We start from the raw sequence: 9,933 nt of genomic DNA, 5'->3' as shown, positions 1-9,933 counted from the left end.
TGTACCCATTTCCTACAGCATCTTCACACGGTCCTTTGCTGCTGTTCTGTGATTGATTTGCACTTTTCGCACCAAAGTACCTTCATCTCTAGGAGACAGAATGCATCTCCTTCCTGAGCGGTATGACGGCTACATGGTCCCATGGTGTTAATAGTTGCGTACTATTGTTTGTACAGATGAACATGATACCTTCAGGCGTTTGGAAATTGCTCCCAAGGATGAACCAGACTTTTTTTCTGAGGTCTTGGTTGATTTCTTTTGATTTTCCCATGATGTCAAGCAAAGAGGCACTGAGTTTGAAGGTAGGCCTTGAAATACATCCACCGGTACACCTCCAATTGACTCAAATTATGTAAATTTGCCTATCAGAAGCTTCTAAAGCCATGCCATCATTTTCGGGAATTTTTCAAGCTGTTTCAAGGCACAGTCAACTTAGTGTATGTAAACTTCTGACCCACTGGAATTGTGATACAGTGAATTATAAGTCAAATAATCTGTAAACAATTGTTGGATAATTTTTTATTTATTTTTTATTTCACCTTTATTTAACCAGGTAGGCTAGTTGAGAACAAGTTCTCATTTGCAACTGCGACCTGGCCAAGATAAAGCATAGCAGTGTGAACAGACAACACAGAGTTACACATGGAGTAAACAATTAACAAGTCAATAACACAGTAGAAAAAAAAATGGGTAGTCTATATACAATGTGTGCAAAAGGCATGAGGAGGTAGGCGAATAATACAATTTTGCAGATTAACACTGGGGTGATAAATGATCAGATGGTCATGTACAGGTAGAGATATTGGTGTGCAAAAGAGCAGAAAAGTAAATAAATAAATAAAATAAAAAAACAGTATAAAAACAGTATGGGAATGAGGTAGGTGAAAATGGGTGGGCTATTTACCAATAGACTATGTACAGCTGCAGCGATCGGTTAGCTGCTCGGATAGCTGATGTTTGAAGTTGGTGAGGGAGATAAAAGTCTCCAACTTCAGCGATTTTTGCAGTCGTTCCAGTCACAGGCAGCAGAGTACTGGAACGAAAGGCGGCCAAATGAGGTGTTGGCTTTAGGGATGATCAGTGAGATACACCTGCTGGAGCGTGTGCTACGGATGGGTGTTGCCATCGTGACCAGTGAACTGAGATAAGGTGGAGCTTTACCTAGCATGGACTTGTAGATGACCTGGAGCCAGTGGGTCTGGCGACGAATATGTAGCGAGGGCCAGCCGACTAGAGCATACAAGTCGCAGTGGTGGGTGGTATAAGGTGCTTTGGTGACAAAACGGATGGCACTATGATAGACTGCATCCAGTTTGCTGAGTAGAGTGTTGGAAGCCATTTTGTAGATGACATCGCCGAAATCGAGGATCGGTAGGATAGTCAGTTTTACTAGGGTAAGCTTGGCGGCGTGAGTGAAGGAGGCTTTGTTGCGGAATAGAAAGCCGACTCTTGATTTGATTTTCGATTGGAGATGTTTGATGTGAGTCTGGAAGGAGAGTTTGCAGTCTAGCCAGACACCTAGGTACTTATAGATGTCCACATATTCAAGGTCGGAACCATCCAGGGTGGTGATGCTAGTCGGGCGTGCGGGTGCAGGCAGCGATCGGTTGAAAAGCATGCATTTGGTTTTACTCGCGTTTAAGAGCAGTTGGAGGCCACGGAAGGAGTGCTGTATGGCATTGAAGCTCGTTTGGAGGTTAGATAGCACAGTGTCCAATGACGGGCCGAAAGTATATAGAATGGTGTCGTCTGCGTAGAGGTGGATCAGGGAATCGCCCGCAGCAAGAGCAACATCATTGATATATACAGAGAAAAGAGTCGGCCCGAGAATTGAACCCTGTGGCAAATGAATGACCTGTGTCATGCACAAAGTAGATGTCCTAACCAACTTGCCAAAACTATAGTTTGTGAACAGATTAGCCTGGCTGTTTTTTTTTTCTTCATCACCATGACACCTGAGGGGCTCCTTAAATTAATTCAAATAATGATCAAATAGTTTTTGTTGAAGAGGATGAGTGAATTATCGTTGAGTGACTTGGTGTGCACTTTAGAATATCTATGTGGTATTTGAGTGTGACTCCATATCCACTTTCTCTATCCTGCTCTCTATCCCACTCTCCATCCCTCCCTCCATACTGCAGATGGACTTCTCTCTGACTGGGCCCAGTGAGCAATGCAATAGACATCAGCAGCAGCCACAACTTCAGCCCAATGTTAGCCCCAGCATGGCCTGTTTTCCTGGGAGTGGGACTGACACTTCTCCCCTGCTCCAGGTCCAGAAGGTGGGCTCCAACAAGGCCCCTGGACTCCTGCCCCCCATTTACAGCCCCCTCAGTGGCATGGAGAGCTCCAGCCTCTGCATCCCCTCTTCCCACACAGGCAGCAGCCATGATTACAGCCCTGTAGCCTTCTACAACCACTCTACGCTGGGCTACAGCAGACCAACCATCTCCGACAGCTACTCTCTGTGTCCCCCACTCAGTCCCCACCTCTTCTGGCCCCCCAATGACCACAGCCAGCACAACATGCCCCTGCTGACCCAGCACTGTCCCCAACCCTTGCTGTACAGCAATCCCAACCACCACGCCCCCTTTGAAGAGCCTAATCCCCACAACCTCAACCTCACCCCTAGCAGGTAGCTACGGCCTTCCAGCATCTGACAGTGACGCACCCTCCGTTTGTATCTTTCAATCTTTACACCTGCCTTATTTGACCTTTGCTTGTCTCCTGTAACATCTCAGATGGGTAAACAAAAGGAGACAGCCTCTTAGCTAAACATAGGCAACCTATTTTGTAGTTTGTGTGTTAAACAGTGTGATTGATGTTCCTTCTCATAGCCCTCTCCTCCACCCTACCAAGCTGCCGGGGAAAGCTTCTGTGCCGTATGTAATGACTACGCTTTGGGCTACCATTACAGCGTACAGTCTTGTGAGGGCTGCAAGGCCTTCTTCAAGAGGAGTATCCAAGGTAGGACCACCAAGGGAGCTGTGTGGTGTCATTACAGTGTCTCTGCCCTGGGAACTGGGGTCATGGTGTCCACTGCAGGGTCTGATCTCTGCTGAGACCTCATTATATCCTGTTTTTACCTACTGTACTATTAGGTCTCCAAGGATTATCTGCAGTCTATTATGTAGTAATATGGTTAATTATAGGTCAATCAGATGTGATGTATACAATTCATGTAATATTTCCCAATGTCTAGCTCTATCTTTTCTAGGGCACAAGGACTACGTTTGTCCAGGGACTAACCAGTGCACTATCGACAAGAACCTCCGTAAAATGTGCCGGTCCTGCCGCCTACGCAAGTGTTATGAAGTGGGCATGAAGAAGTGTGGTAGGCAGCCATCGTCCTTATCTACTCTCTCTCACTTGCTGAGTTGTGAAACCCAACCTCATGTAGTCAAACATGTGAGCTGTGAGCCTGTGAGCTTGTAGAAGTATCTGTAGGAGTGAAATCCATCAGTTGTTTGTCTGTGCTGTTGTTCAGGTATGAGGCCGGAGCGCTACAGTTACATGGGGGCGAGGCACAGGCGTGTGCCTCAGGGGCGGGAGGCACCAGGCGGGCTGGTGGGGGTCGGTGCCAGGGCCCAGTGGAATCTGGAGGGGGGCTCCCTCCCCCTGCTGGAGGTGCACCACTCATCCCTGACCCCTGAACAGCTGATATCCTGCATCATGGATGTGGAGCCGCCAGAGATCTACCTGATGGAGGACCTAAAGAGGCCCTTCACTGAAGCCAGCATGATGATGTCACTCATCAAACTGGCCAACAAGGAGCTGTTCCTCATGATCAGCTGGGCCAAAAATATCCCTGGTGAGACACCTGTTCTCTGTGTGTGTGTGTGTGTGTGTGTGTGTGTGTGTGTGTGTGTGTGTGTGTCAGCTTGCGTGCAGCACATGTTCAAGGTTTGGTTGATGACCCGAGTTTAAATGTGAGATACAGTAGGTATGTCTAAAGGAAGAAAGACTACATGGCTAGCTGTAGACCCTTCACACCCTACCCTACTTCTATATTAACTAACTGTGATCAGTACTGTAGTAGTTGGCCCTTAGCCTTCTCATTACCCCACGTACTGCAGCCAGCCATATGGCTGTGTAGTCCCGAGGGACAGGAAATCACATGGGCTATGAAGGGGTTACTCCTCCTCTCCTCTCCTCTCCTCTCCTCTCCTCTCCTCTCCTCTCCTCTCCTCTCCTCTCCTCTCCTCTCCTCTCCTCTCCTCTCCTCTCCTCTCCTCTCCTCTCCTCTCCACCCTGCTGCAGAGCATTGTTTCCCCCCTCACTCAGGGTTGTAGAAGTGAGCCCAGCAGGTGCCCTCTCAGGGGAGATGTGCCTGAGTTCACACACTCTTTTGTCTGAAATGGGGGTTTGGTGAAATAAGGAGATGTGAAAATTCGCTTGTATTGTCAGTTATAAAGAAGAACAAAACCTCTACAGACTAGCTGTGCATTGTGGATTTGCTCCAGAGAGCACTGCAGTTTCATTTATGAAGGTGCCTCAGCATTTGGCTTTGTTCCAATATCCATCTTTCAGTACTTGTCCAGCTAAGACTGTTGTGCGCTTTAGGGTGCTCCTAGTCTGTCAGGGCTTTACTATGCATTTCATCTGTCCTTTATTAGTCCCTTTAAATGTAGGGGCCCTTAGGGAGTGAACATTATTTATACATGGAGAAAATCGAAACTCTCTGAAATGAAAATGGATGGCCCTCCCTTCAACAAGATATATTTTACCTAAACCCTCACTGAACACTTAAAAAATCAAACAAATGACCCTCCCATATACCCCAAAATAATATTTAAAACAAAGTTGATAGCAGAGAACATGTCTACCGTTTACCCTCACTTCTTGGACAGACCAGAGCCTTTGTCCTGTAAGCATTACATGGCAATGCTGGAATTTTGATAGCACACAGGACTGCGAGCCAGAAGGTTGTTGGTTCGCAGACCACTATGGACAAAAGTAGGGATAGAAATATCTCCTTCATAGTAAAAGCATTGCATGAATCAATCGTCGTATTTGCAGGTCCGAGAAAAAATGTCCTTTTATTAAAATTATATGTCATTCTATGTCATTTTACATATTAGTTGAATACATTTTTAATACCACACAAATGACCGAAATTACAGGCTATGAATGGACAGAGAGATAGGCCTATGTGTTCATCTTATCATATTTCTCCAATGCCAAATGAGGGTCTTGTTTGCAACAAAACTGTCCCTGTTTAAATACACTGCTCAAAAAAATAAAAGGGAACACTTAAACAACACAATGTAACTCCAAGTCAATCACACTTCTGTGAAATCGAACTGTCCACTTAGGAAGCAACACTGATTGACAAAAAATGTCACATGCTGTTGTGCAAATGGAATAGACAACAGGTGGAAATTATAGGCAATTAGCAAGACACCCCCAATAAAGGAGTGGTTCTGCAGGTGATAATCACAGACCACTTCTCAGTTCCTATGCTTCCTGTCTGATGTTTTGTCACTTTTGAATGCTGGTGGTGCTTTCACTCTAGTGGTAGCATGAGACGGAGTCTACAACCTACACAAGTGGCTCAGGTAGTGCAGCTAATCCAGGATGGAACATCAATGGGAGCTGTGGCAAGAAGGTTTGCTGTGTCTGTCAGCGTAGTGTCCAGAGCATGGAGGCGCTACCAGGAGACAGGCCAGTACATCAGGAGACGTGGAGGAGGCCGTAGGAGGGCAACAACCCAGCAGCAGGACCGCTACCTCCGCCTTTGTGCAAGGAGGACCAGGAGGAGCACTGCCAGAGCCCTGCAAAATGACCTCCAAATGTGCATGTGTCTGCTCAAACGGTCAGAAACAGACTCCATGAGGGTGGTATGAGGGCCCGACGTCCACAGGTGGGGGTTGTGATTACAGCCCTGTGCTCTTCACAGATGAAAGCAGGTTCACACTGAGCACGTGACAGACGTGACAGTCTGGAGACGCCGTGGAGAACGTTTTGCTGCCTGCAACATCCTCCAGCATGACCGGTTTGGCGTTGGGTCAGTCATGGTGTGGGGTGGCATTTCTTTGAGGGGCCGCACAGCCCTCCATGTGCTCGCCAGAGGTAGCCTGACTGCCATTAGGTACCGAGATGAGATCCTCAGACCCCTTGTGAGACCATATGCTGGTGCGGTTGGCCCTGGGTTCCTCCTAATGCAAGACAATGCTAGACCTCATGTGGCTGGAATGTGTCAGCAGTTCCTGCAAGAGAAAGGCATTGATGCTATGGACTGGCCTGCCCGTTCTCCAGACCTGAATCCAATTGAGCACATCTGGGACATCATGTCTCGCTCCATCCACCAATGCCACATTGCACCACAGACTGTCCAGGAGTTGGCGGATGCTTTAGTCCAGGTCTGGGAGGAGATCCCTCAGGAGACCATCCGCCACCTCATCAGGAGCATGCCCAGGCGTTGCAGGGAGCATGCCCAGGCGTTGTAGGGAGGTCATACATCTTCCGGTGCCGACAGAGATGGCCGCCTCGCTTCGCGTTCCTAGGAAACTATGCAGTTTTTTTTTTTTTTTACGTGTTATTTCTTACATTGGTACCCCAGGTCATCTTAGGTTTCATTACATACAGTCGAGAAGAACTACTGAATATAAGAGCCGCGTCAACTCACCATCAGTACGACCAAGAATATGACTTTCCCGGAGCGGATACTGTGTTCTGCCTTTCACCCAGGACAACGGAATGGATCCCAGCCTGCAACCCAAAACAACGACGCCGTAAAAGAGGCAAACGAAGCGGTCTTCTGGTCAGGCTCCGGAGATGGGCACATCGCGCGCCACTCCCTAGCATACTGCTCGCCAATGTCCCGTCTCTTGACAACAAGGTTGATGAAATCCGAACAAGGGTAGCATTCCAGAGGGACATCAGGGACTGTAAAGTTCTTTGCTTCACGGAAACATGGCTCACTCGAGAGACACTATCGGAGTCGGTGCAGCCAGCTGGTTTCTCCACGCATCGCGCCGACAGAAACAAACATCTTTCTGGTAAGAAGATGGGCGGGGGCGTATGCTTTATGGTTAACGAGACGTGGTGTGGTCACAACAACATACAGGAACTCAAGTCCTTCTGTTCACCTGATTTAGAATTCCTCACAATCAAATGTTGACCGCATTATCTACCAAGGGAATTCTCTTCGATTATAATCACAGCCGTATATATTCCCCGCCAAGCAGACACATCGATGGCTTTAAACAAACTTTATTTGACTCTTTGCAAACTGGAATCCATATATCCTGAGGCTGCATTCATTGTAGCTGGGGATTTTAACAAGACTCCCTAAATTGTATCAGCATATCGATTGCGCAACCAGGGCTGGTAAAACCTTGGATCATTGCTATTCTAACTTCCGCGATGCATATAAGGCCCTCCCCCGCACTCCTTTCGGAAAAGCTGACCACGACTCCATTTTGTTGCTCCCTGCCTACAGACAGAAGCTAAAACAAGAAGCTCCCACGCTGAGGTCTGTTCAACGCTGGTCCGACCAATCTGATTCCACGCTCCAAGACTGCTTCCATCACGTGGACTGGGATATGTTTCGTATTGCGTCAGACACCAACATTGACGAATACGCTGATTCGGTGAGCGAGTTCATGAGAACGTGCGTTGAATATGTCGTTCCCATAGCAACGATTAAAACATTCCCAAACCAGAAACCGTGGATTGATGGCAGCATTCGCGTGAAACCGAAAGCGCGAACCACTGCTTTTAACCAGGGCAAGGAGACCGGAAACATGACCGAATACAAACAGTGTAGCTATTCCCTCCGCAAGGCAATCAAACAAGCTAAGCGTCAGTATAGAGACAAAGTAGAATCGCAATTCAACGGCTCAGACACAAGAGGTATGTGGCAGGGTCTACAGTCAATCACGGATTACAAAAAGAAAACCAGCCCAGTCACGGACCAGGATGCCTTGCTCCCAGGCAGACTAAATAACTTTTTTGCCCGCTTTGAGGACAATACAGTGCCACTGACACGGCCCACAACCAAAACATGTAGACTCTCCTTCACTGCAGCCGACGTGAGGAAAACATTTAAACGTTTAAACGTATTAACCCTCGCAAGGCTGCAGGCCCAGACGGCATCCCCAGCCGCGCCCTCAGAGCATGCGCAGACCAGCTGGCTGGTGTGTTTACGGACATATTCAATCGATCCCTATCCCAGTCTGCTGTTCCCACATGCTTCAAGAGGGCCACCATTGTTCCTGTTCCCAAGAAAGCTAAGGTAACTGAGCTAAACGACTACCGCCCCGTAGCACTCACTTCCGTCATCATGAAGTGCTTTGAGAGACTAGTCAAGGACCATATCACCTCCACCCTACCTGACACCCTAGACCCACTCCAATTTGCTTACTGCCCAAATAGGTCCACAGACGATGCAATCTCAACCACACTGCACCTAACCCATCTGGACAAGAGGAATACCTATGTGAGAATGCTGTTCATCGACTACAGCTCAGCATTTAACACCATAGTACCCTCCAAACTCGTCATCAAGCTCGAGACCCTGGGTCTCGACCCCGCCCTGTGCAACTGGGTACTGGACTTCCTGACGGGCTGCCCCCAGGTGGTGAGGGTAGGTAACAGCATCTCCACTCCGCTGATCCTTAACACTGGGCCTACAGGGAGGAGGTGAGGGCCCTCGGAGTGTGGTGTCAGGAAAATAACCTCACACTCAACATCAACAAAACTAAGGAGATGATTGTGGACTTCAGGAAACAGCAGAGGGAACACCCCCCTATCCACATCGATGGAACAGTAGTGGAGAGGGTAGCAAGTTTTAAGTTCCTCGGCGTACACATCACAGACAAACTGAATTGGTCCACCCACACAGACAGCATGGTGAAGAAGGCGCAGCAGCGCCTCTTCAACCTCAGGAGTCTGAAGAAATTCGGCTTGTCACCAAAAAAACTCACAAACTTTTACAGATGCACAATCGAGAACATCCTGTCGGGCTGTATCACCGCCTGGTACGGCAACTGCGGAGCCGCCCACAACCGTAAGGCTCTCCAGAGGGTAGTGAGAGGCTCTCCAGAGGGTAGTGAGGTCTGCACAACGCATCACTGGGGGCAAACTACCTGCCCTCCAGGACACCTACACCACCCGATGTCACAGGAAGGCCATAAAGATCATCAAGGACAACAACCACCCGAGCCACTGCCTGTTCACCCCGCTATCATCCAGAAGGCGAGGTCAGTACAGGTGCATCAAAGCTGGGACCGAGAGACTGAAAGACAGCTTCTATCTCAAGGCCATCAGACTGTTAAACAGCCACCACTAACATTGAGTGGCTGCTGCCAACACACTGACTCAACTCCAGCCACTTTAATAATGGGAATGGATGGGAATTGATGTAAAATATATCACTAGCCACTTTAAACAATGCTACTTAATATAATGTTTACATACCCTACATTATTTTTCTCATATTTATACGTATATACTGTACTTTATCATCTACTGCATCTTTTTGTAATGCATGTATCCCTAGCCACTTTAAACTATGCCACTTTGTTTACATACTCATCTCATATGTATATACTGTACTCGATACCATCTACTGCATCTTGCCTATGCCGCTCTGTACCATCACTCATTCATATATCTTTATGTACATATTCTTTATCCCTTTACACTTGTGTGTATAAGGTAGTAGTTTTGGAATTGTTAGCTAGATTACTCGTTGGTTATTACTGCATTGTCGGAACTAGAAGCACAAGCATTTCGCTACACTCGCATTAACATCTGCTAACCATGTGTATGTGACAAATAACATTTGATTTGATTTGATTTACCGGCACGTGGAAGCCACACACACTACTGAGCCTCATTTTGACTTGTTTTAATGACATTACATCAAAGTTGGATCAGCCTGTAGTGTGGTTTTCCACTTTCATTTTGAGTGTGACTCCAAATCCA

The 9,933-nt window shown here is 47.5% G+C and overlaps 1 pseudogene; it reads left to right on the top strand.

Moving 5' to 3' along the window:
* Nucleotides 1–2,225: 2,225 nt before the first annotated feature.
* Nucleotides 2,226–9,933, top strand: part of LOC115138578 (estrogen receptor beta-like) — a 41,263-nt pseudogene continuing 33,555 nt past the window's right edge.

Source organism: Oncorhynchus nerka, linkage group LG12 (assembly GCF_034236695.1).
Source record: "Oncorhynchus nerka isolate Pitt River linkage group LG12, Oner_Uvic_2.0, whole genome shotgun sequence".
NCBI classification, from domain to species: Eukaryota; Metazoa; Chordata; class Actinopteri; order Salmoniformes; family Salmonidae; genus Oncorhynchus; species Oncorhynchus nerka.
This window is presented reverse-complemented; position numbering and strand designations above follow the sequence as displayed.